The sequence below is a fragment of the Alligator mississippiensis genome, chromosome 3 (assembly GCF_030867095.1).
Source record: "Alligator mississippiensis isolate rAllMis1 chromosome 3, rAllMis1, whole genome shotgun sequence".
NCBI lineage: Eukaryota > Metazoa > Chordata > Crocodylia > Alligatoridae > Alligator > Alligator mississippiensis.
In genome coordinates, this window is record NC_081826.1 from 130,215,070 (window position 1) to 130,224,387 (window position 9,318).

At 39.1% G+C, this 9,318-nt stretch overlaps 1 long non-coding RNA gene across 2 annotated transcripts; it reads right to left on the reverse strand.

Moving 5' to 3' along the window:
* Positions 1-1,719: 1,719 nt before the first annotated feature.
* LOC106738817 (uncharacterized) lies at positions 1,720-7,456 on the reverse strand. 2 transcript variants are annotated; one of them, XR_009460867.1, is made up of 4 exons: positions 6,809-7,456; positions 6,507-6,634; positions 6,331-6,430; positions 1,720-3,268 (listed from the first exon to the last, which is right to left on the reverse strand). It is a non-coding gene; the product is annotated as an uncharacterized LOC106738817 (long non-coding RNA). The 2 variants fall into 2 exon arrangements; XR_002093817.2 differs by having other exon boundaries at positions 6,507-7,374.
* Positions 7,457-9,318: the final 1,862 nt, after the last annotated feature.

Sequence of the window (9,318 nt, forward strand, 5' to 3'; positions counted from 1 at the left end):
TACTATTTTATGGTGGAGTTAATTAGTTTACTCCAGCCTACTAACACCGCACATGTAGACAATGATGCTTTACTGCAGAGCTAGTTAGGCAACTCAGCAGTAAGTGGCTCATATAGATGTTCCTAGTATTATTTTAATTCAATATGATAACGCCAAAAGATTTTTAAAAGGAAAAATCATGTGGCCTTTCAAAGCCAGAACAATAAAGAATCTGAGAATGTTGATGATGCTGATCTTTCATCAAACTCATCATCTCACTGTGTTCTAGGCACACTCATGGGATGTAAACTCATCAGAGTTTGCACATCAGGCTAGGGTCTTGCCACAATCTGGTTTTGAGCTCCTCTTTAGGCTGTGGCACAAACTAGTAGTGATTCAGTAAGTGTTGCTTCTGAAGAGAGCGCACCATGTTGCTGAAGATAAATGTACTGCAGAGTTCCTACAAAAAACTAGAACTCTTGGTTCCAAAATTATACCTTTTATTATACCAACTGGAAAATGGCAAGAAAATTGTAGAGTTCCTGACATTTAGGATGAGAGCATGAAGAAGTGCCTATTGATGTTTTCCCAAAGAAGAAGAAAGTTAACTTTAATGTCCTGATCAAATTCTAATTCTGAGCATTTTACCTACAAATAAATACAAATAAAAATCAGTTGAACTTATTTTTCTCTACCCTCCTTTAAAAGATGTATTACCATATTTTCTCACACACGTACCATTCACCCAAAAGCCAGCCACTAGAAATTGGAGTGTGCATTATATGCGAGAAATACAGTAAAAGAAAGCCCTGCCACTGACTGTCTCACACCAAAAGACAAATCTGCAGTGATCTACAAGGAGCAGAACAATGAGCAGGCTCTGTCCCCTAACTGCTGCCACTCAGTTACCTAGTGCAAGGGAAGACCTCTTTTCTTCACTCTGCTTTTCAAAAACAAGTTAAGTATTACATTCCAGGGCATGTTGTATGCAAGAAAATATGGTATATTCACTCACGTGGATATGGCAGTACTGAGGTGGTAAACAAGAGACTGAAAAGCTATCCAGGATCCTTCTGAAACGAAGACACCACATTACTATTACTATTTTTGTGCAACCTTTATATGTTTTTTGTTGTAACCTAGGAAAAGGTGGTTTTAACAGTAGTTTCACTTGAATCAACAAGTATCTACAAAGTAAATAGGAGATGACTAGGCTTAGACTGAAAACATTTGAGTGCCAACATACTTTGAAACAGAAAATGTCAGTGAACATGTAAACAATTTGTTGCAACATCACCGCTACCATGATCTCCTTACTACTTACTCCTACTTCACAACTCCCCACCTCATTATGGGCTAAACTTCAATGAATCTAGCCCTCATTATGGGCTAGACTACAGTCAGCCTAAAGGATGGGGTAGCACATAGCAGCGGTGATCCATGAGCTGATGCATGGTCAAAATTCCCTCCCCCAGCTTCCCTTCACATCAGGCAAGAGGCAGTATCAGTCACCTAGCATGCACTGACCAGTATGCTTAGGTGAGGAGGAGACAGAGCCAGGGCTTCATTTATTCCTTATCCTGCATGGGAAGAGATATAACAGGTCTGTGGACATAGTTTCCCTTGTTGGGATGCACCAGGCACTGCCTATGCAGCAGCTCACAAAAGCACAGTAACTGTATGACAAGGGCAAATTCTATCCCTTATTTGCAGAGCCTGGCAAGCTGAATGACAGTTCAGTGGCCTGTAAACTCCATTTATTACAGCAGCTTAGTACAAAAATACAAGTTTTGATTCCTCCTGTTAAAAATAAACCAAAACCCAGCATTCAGTTCAATTCAGGAAATGAGTGTGTGGGATCCCTTGGCTGTAAAGTAGAGCTTGTCACATTCCTAAGGTGGATGTGGAAGCGAGTTCTCTGGAGGCCATTCAGCCCAGATTAAATAACAGGATGCAAGAGTGTGAAAGTCAATTCCTGAATCCAATGGTGTGGTGGTGGTATTCGTGTGTCAAGCAACTAGTGGCTCACAGAGGAGATTCCCCAGTAGTGAACCCTTGGCACGACAGCTCACTACCTGATCCCCTGCATGCGTTAACAAGTTCTTCCCTGAATGAGCATTTACCCTACATATGCATTTACCTTCTGCTTTCACACTTAAAATGCCTGCTTTGCTTTAAGTTAGGATGTACCCTACTACTAGGCTTCAGCGCATTTCTGGTTGCTAGCCTTCAGGAGTTGTCTTGATACGGGGCCAGATCCTGAGCCAATATAAATTGGCATGATTTCACGTAATTCATCTGCACTATGCCAGGTTTTGTCCACTGAGAATTTTGCCCACAACACTTTTCCTCACCGCTTCCTCAATTTGCAGTGCAGCCATGGAGTGAGTTGCGTGGGTAGTGTGGTCTCTGGGGATCTGACACAGCAGGCAGCTCTGAGCATTTATGACCCTATCAGGTACTAAATAGGAGTAAGCACAAACAGTCCTCTGGATGTGTGGGAGTGGGACAGAGAGAGTTATGTTTTTACCTTCAGCCATCCAGCTACAGTGCTAGCTAATGACTGTTCTGGATCTGCCCCGATGAGAACAGGTAGGTCAGTGCGTACCGAGACGGGCCTCAGATTCTGCTTTTCCCACTCCAGCTAGCATCTCAGTGGGTTTGCAAATCCACAGGTGTCTGAGGCTGCTCATGCCTCCACGTTGCTCGATTTCTCTTTGAAGGGTTGAACATTCTCCTACCACCCGGCATGTCTTGTGTGGGGGAACGTGTGGGAGCTCTGAATTTCTGCCCAGATCAGCATGTGCTCTGATCCCTTGCTCAGTTTCACCAGCCTGGGACAGCTTAGTCCTCACTTTATGTTCTTGCTCGCATATATTGTCTCACTTAACATGCCTCCTGTTGTTTGGCTAATGCATCTCCTTTCACCTTTTCCTGCAGGCCAGTCCACATGTTCCCTTATCCCAGCTTACTCCAATCACGCTCATTACTTCTGTTCTGAGCCCCACTACAGGCATATCTTACATCTCAGCTATACCTATTACCTCATAATTTCCTGCATGGCTTACACCCCTGGTTTCACAAGCTTTGACTCTTGCTTACTGAGGGACTGGAACCTTTTATGCCTATTTCTTCAGTCCCTATTGAGGCAAAATTCCCATTAGACTGCCAAACTGGGCTATGTCAGTCGATGTTTAGAGGAACATGGGATTACAACGGTCACATAACTCTAAGGCTCGTTGAAGGAAAAATCTGGTTGATCATTGCTTGGATGCCACATGGATATGCACTGTGGAAAATAGCAAGATAAACAGATATCAGGGGAAAATATATCCTACAGTGAAGTCTGAAAAGACAGAGTAATAATCTTCTAAGAGAAGTAGTAAAAGTTTTTTTACAACAGAAATTACAACAGGAACTGGCAGTACCCCCAAGAATATGCTATAGATAACAATGGTACATTGGTCAGGAACTGGAAATTAGATAATGATGGTTCTACGTCTGCCACACAGCGGTAAATATAACAATGCAAGTGTACTTTACACACACCTTTTTAGCCTACCAGAGGATTTAAGATACCATATCATGCAGTCAGATTCTCTCTCTATTCATATGGAACAGCACATTGGTTAGATATTTTGTTCTTTTTTTTTTTACGGGACTGTTGTTCAGAAATGCAACGATTACAAGACAAAGCAGAGTCTCACATTATGAGATGAGTGCTTTCACAGCTTAAGGTTTTATGGAACTTCAGCAGAAATACATATACCAGTAAGCAAAATGATGTTTTTTACTTGACAGACAAAAGAGGAAATAATTTTTAATTTTCAGCCCTGTATAAAATACTTATTGCTTAAAGATCTCAATTTTATCAATTGTGTTCCTTATTCAAACATCAGAAATATCTACCAATTTAACACTGTGACCAAATATTGAAAGAAAGCCCTGGCAAGAATGACTGGTGTGCAATAAAATCAAGGGGGTCTTTGTTTTTTTTCAGCAGGCTAATGAATGAATACATGACGTCCACTGCGCCTCTGACATGACAGGCATATGGTGTTTATAAATAAATAAAAAGCCTGACAATGCAGTTACTTTGATACCACTGAATTCAGTAGCTAGTAGCATTTGGTTAACTGGTGAGCTGTCTACTCCTAGTTATCCTGACAGCAAGAATAAAATAAAATGTCTTGGTAAAAACAATTACTTTGAAGTGATAGCTTTTAGGGTTTTTTCTGTTAACTCATGTTAGTGAGTTCCCAAAAGAAATATTAGGAATTTTTTTATTTTATATCTTCAGGTGCATGTTTATCAATTATTTAAAATTACAGTAGGAGGGAATTAAAAGCCATAGAGCTGTGCTTTTAATATTAAGGGCTCAGAAACATCAGTAGAAACTAAGGATCAGATCCAAAAGAAGATATAGATTTATGAAATGGGACTTGGAAACCCAAATGCCACAGGTCCAAAATTGAGATCCTGAACCCCCTGTCCTCCTGCCACCAACCCCTTGAGGCGCTTATACTCTAGAAATGCCATCATTTTTTTATTTAAAGATCCCCAGGTTCCTAAATTTCTGCTTGGGCACATGCCCAGAAGCACCTTGGCTCACCATTTAACTTATGCCTATGCCCAATCAGATCCAAAAACTAGGCATTCATTCCTCTGCTTAGCTTTGCTGGACAGTCTCAACCATGTGTTGGGCTCTATATAATATCCAGTGGTGGGCCCCATCTTGGGGTTAGGGAGCTCATCAACAATATCGGTAAGTGAGGTTCATGTCCCTCTGCCTGAGGGGTTTGGAAACCCAGCTCTCTCACACAAGCACCCTAACCATCAATCCGCAAGGTCATTATCAGTATTCACAATTAGACAGTTGCGTTTAAACTTCAAGTGTGCCTTTTAACAGGGACAGTTTTGAAAATGAAAGATACAGATGCCTGTGGGGGAAAAGAAATTATAAAATCATGGACTTTAATCAAAAGGCTTGATAGCAAAAGTGAGGATATAACTATGCTGTGGGAAAACCAACAAAATGTATCAAATGAAGTACAGATTTTAAGACTCAGGAGGTTCATTTCTGACCTGAGACATATTCAGACGTTCCCTGCAATGTGGTTCAGAGGATATGAAAAGTGCTTTTGGTGAATGTAGAGCAGAGTTTGCAAACATACCTCCTGCTAAAGAAAATTCTAAAGTCAGGTGAGATTTCTAAAGGAAATAGCATCACTGGAAATCTCTGGCTTAATAATCTAGGGAGAGTATTTTTGCTAGTATACCAAAGGAACTGGCTTCAGAACTGCAAAAGAAGCCCATTATGGCACATACAAAAAATTAAGGTACATTTACATGAGGAACCACTCAATGAAATTTAGTAGCATGTATCATACAGGAGAACAGACTGGATAAATAGGCCTTTGGGCTTTGAAATCTATCACTATTCTGTCATTAAGCAGACTTCTCCACAGAAATAAAAACTAAAGATTTAGTTTCAGAAGAAGGGAAAACAGCAAAATTAACTGGCTGAAGTGTCTATGCCATATGCAGGTGATTACTAGATTATATACTGCAGCCATAATGCATACAAGCACTAGTCAATATTAAAACAATGGAAAAATATGTCTGTGCTTCTCAGAGCGAAATACAAAGACAGCCCCTTCTAAAAAGCTGCACATTTAGTCCTTTAAAGTAACCAGGGGACCAAGTTGTAGCATTACATGTTTGTAGGTAGTTTGTCTGAGGGGTTTTTGATATTTGATATTTTGGTATTTGTTTTTTTTGTTTGTTTTCATTAACACCTTTGCACCCCAATGTGAATTCATAAATAATCTAGCATACAAAAACTTGTAGCCATTGTGGATAAAAAAAATAAAATCTACCCCATAAGCACTATCAGTCAAAGGTACAGATCTTTCTATTTGAAGCTGGGATGCAATGTATTGGCCTGATCTACTCGCTGGTAAAGAAAAAGTTAGAATTCAATACCCAAGTGAAGAGATACAACAGAAGTGTACTCTCTTGGCAAAGACCAAAAAAGAGCAAACAAGTAAGATGTCTCAGCAGGAAATGACTGCCTCTCAAAAAGGAGGGAACAGTACCAGAAGTTAGTACAGCACAGGAAATAGCCCAATTGATTTATAAATATATGTATTTAAATGTATTAATAATGTAGTTCTCATCTTTCTAGAGGTATAAAAGTAACAGATGCGTTTAGCAAATGTTAGAAAGTAAAATAGTGGCAAAGTTTAAATTCTCTTTAACCATCACCTAGTCAGGATTAACCCAAACCAAAACCCTCTCCCTACCCCCAAATCCACATACACTTTTTGTGATATAGGCATGAAAGAGAACCTGTTTTCCTGCAGCAGGTTTATGTCTTAATTGTTGTGAACGGTTAGGGTGTGCAGGTCAGTCATTTCCGATCAGAGATGGATGGAAGACTTAGTTATACCTTAAAAAAAAGACACAAGCAAATGAACTTTTCAGCTGTAAATTCACTGGCTCAACAACAAGAGAAAAATACTTACTATAAAGAAGACAGCCTTTGTGAAACTGTATCTGATTCAGATCTTCATCCTCATCACAACTCAGAATAATTCTCCCTAATAAGATCCTTGTTCCAGGACAAAACCTCTTCACTAAAACTAACTGTGATCTATTAAGAGAGAAAGGGAAGCAAGTGTGGAATCCAGGAGGAAGCTCTCTGAGGAGTATGCAACTCCACTGGTTTTCCCCCTTGGAAAGCTTTTTTTTTTAAAATAAACTATGATGCTATGAAACATATGCAGATATTTTCTCCAACTCCTGTTACACAACCATATCAACCAACCTTTTACTGTGACTGGACTTTGTAAATTCACTTAACAGTTTTGATATAGTTTGTTCCCTGGTTAAGCCTAGACCATGGTGTTTTTCGCTCTGCTTGGTATTCGCAGGTGCAGAAGGAAGCAAATGCTTACACATGTGCTGGACTCTGTGAACAAGTAGCCACACTAATAACAATTTACACCTTTCTTATGACTTTAATGGAATTAAACTCACATGCTTAAAGCTAAAGGTGTGCATGAGTACTTGCAGGATTTGGGGCACTAGTTACAAAATTAGGTATGTTAGCTGCAGTTGTGTACTATATATGTATTCTTTACCCTGATGCATGTTATGTCTTGACTATTACAGCTCCCCAATGAGTGGGAGGGATATGAACAGTTATGGGCTTTCTGTAGTTTTTGGTTAGGAGGTTTGATTGTTTATTTTCCCCAGCAAAAGTCCTAGATGTGGAATCCTTTTTCTCATAGGACTTGTAAAAACTTTTTAGCAAAAGGACTTTTTCTAGTGTCAGCTGCATTTACAGTAGTAGAACTTGCCAGTAAACCTGGTACTAATTTGAATAGCTTGCTACAGTGTCAGCTGGGAGAAAAAGAGCACATAACAAGTTTACTTGACACACAGAAATGTGATCAGGTTCATAAAGAAGAGGCAACAAGATTCTCTACTGCTGTTGCCTAGGGTGTGCCTAATGTGGTCTCTAAGGCTTCGATCCAGTTAGAAACTGTTGCCAAAAAGCTTCATGAGCAGAATTCAAGATGTGGATATCCCTCAAGGAACACTCATGTGTTCTCATATTGAAATATTTTGTAATTTATTTAGAGACCCAGCTCCTGGAATCCATGACTAAATGAGAATCTCTGCTTTCCATTGAAAAAAGGTTCTAGGCCCTCATGGTTACAGAAAAAAAAAACTTAAAAAATGTGACCTGAGTGTCCCCTAAATGCTCAAAAAACAAAGACAGCATAAAAAAAAAGATTTTTTTTTTTTGTTCTAATCAGAATCTGACTTTTAGGCAAATATAATGATTTGGGGAGAAGGGGCTGACTCATAATTTTTTAACATATGGCGTCTATAATATTATACACCAACCATCTTTAAAAGCTAATATGTTTCTTATACATTCATACAGAAACAACACCAAAAATATGGAAAGAAAAGTAAATTACTAAAAACAAGGAAGGGGAAGCGCTTCTCAGTGCAGCATTTTGTGGCTTATCATTCCCTCTGTGCGCTCACACAATTCATGTGCATCAAGAATGAGAGGAGGAGACCTTTCAATCTTCAATATTGTACACTAGGGGGCACTGCCTTAACAGTCTATTAATTAGGCCCCACATAACTAGGTGGTATAAGTGGTCTGATTTTCAAAGGCACTATGGCCTCTGAAAATTGAAGTTGATCAATCTTTCATCCTGAATCTTAAATTATTCGCTATGGTGGATTTGTCTTGCAATATTGTCTATATCTCTATATCTATAGGGGACAGGACTAGGAGCGATGGCACAACCTGTAGCAGAGGAAATGTAAATTGCAGATTAGAAAGAACTTTTTATGAGATTGGTTAAACATTGGAACAGGTTACCTAGAAAAAATGTGGAATCTCCATCCCTAGAAAGTTTCAAGACCAGTTTAGAAGGACACTTAACCAAGATGGTTTAGTCAGGGTTGGTCCTGCCGTGAGCAGGGAGCTGAAGTAGAATACCACATGAGGTCCTTTCCAGCTCTACTTTCTTATGATCCTATGAACTGTACTTATATAAATGCTGATATCTACAACAGTAAAGGACAATAGGCACTGTTGTAGTATTTATTATATTAAATGGTAACTACTTTTAGTCACATTAGTCATGACTTGTAATCCTGAAAAAAATTGTTTAAACTGTATTTTTAGGAGTACTTATCAGCTGAAAGTTTGTTTTTTTTTGTACTACGTAGCACCATCAGAACCTTCCATTATTTTAATCTATGTATGCCATAGCTCCCCTGAAGTCAAAATCTACCATTGCCCCTCCCGTAACCCCAAACACCTTGATATCTGAGCGCTGCAAATGGGAACATGCAAAGGAAATGACTTGATCAATAAAATGCTGGCTGAGATACAGAGCTCAACTGTACGAAGTGCTGAGCACCTTGATCCTGATCCAGCATAATGCTAAAACAGGAAAATAATCCTGATTGAACTGCTCATGTCTATAAAGTTAACTATGATCCTAAATGTTTCAAGCATCAGGGACCAAAACAATGATGAAAATGTCTGAAGAAAGCAAACTATTCATGTATCAGTAACCAGTGTTTGCTGCAAACTAGTTTCCAATCACATTCAATATTTTTCTTGAAAAGACCGTGATAAAATCATGTTGCAAATTACTCCTGCATTAAATCATTATGTCCTCAGATTATTAGACACTCCAATCCTCCCAGGGGATCTTTATGCACAGATTCCTCCTGTCTAAAATATATATAAAAATCAATGGAACATGACAACAGATATAAGAATCTTGATTTGCAAAG